This window comes from Morone saxatilis, unplaced genomic scaffold, assembly GCF_004916995.1.
Source record: "Morone saxatilis isolate NCDOM2014 unplaced genomic scaffold, NCSU_SB_2.0 Contig18, whole genome shotgun sequence".
In the NCBI taxonomy this organism is placed as follows: domain Eukaryota; kingdom Metazoa; phylum Chordata; class Actinopteri; family Moronidae; genus Morone; species Morone saxatilis.
In genome coordinates, this window is record NW_023339740.1 from 24,963,477 (window position 1) to 24,964,032 (window position 556).

The following is a 556-nucleotide window of genomic DNA, read 5'->3' on the forward strand; positions in this document are numbered from 1 at the left end:
ATACAAGTACAGTCCATTTACCAGCAGGTGATCAGCAGCATGTTGGAAAGGATGACAGAAGCCTGTGATGATAACATACGCTTTGAAACAAATGAGTGCTGGAGCAGTGTGCAGCCTGTGTATGCAGACAGGACACACAGCAGCCTGGCTGACCTCTAGCTGGATGTGTCTGACTTGCACTGCTCTGCTATCACTTACACACTGCTGGCACTCTCTACTCCTTTTCTCCCTCCTCCTGCACTGTTGCACTTTCACATCTTCACTCCTTCTCCACTTCATACTCTTCCTCAGTCTTTGCCTTATGGGTATCTTCCTCAGACTCTCAACTATAATGGGAAGTTATCACAAACCATGCTGGTGACAGAGTGAGTAAGGGAGAACAGGTAGAGAAAAGAAGCAGCAGACACTCTGACAGCTCCAGACTGAGCTGAATCTTTTTGGGTTCATGGCTGGGCCAGTGACTGACATCATGGAAAATAGATTTTCTCATATTCTGCATCATTACGACCACTTGTCAGCCCTGCTTTGGCGAGACGACTGTGTGTGTGTGTGTGTG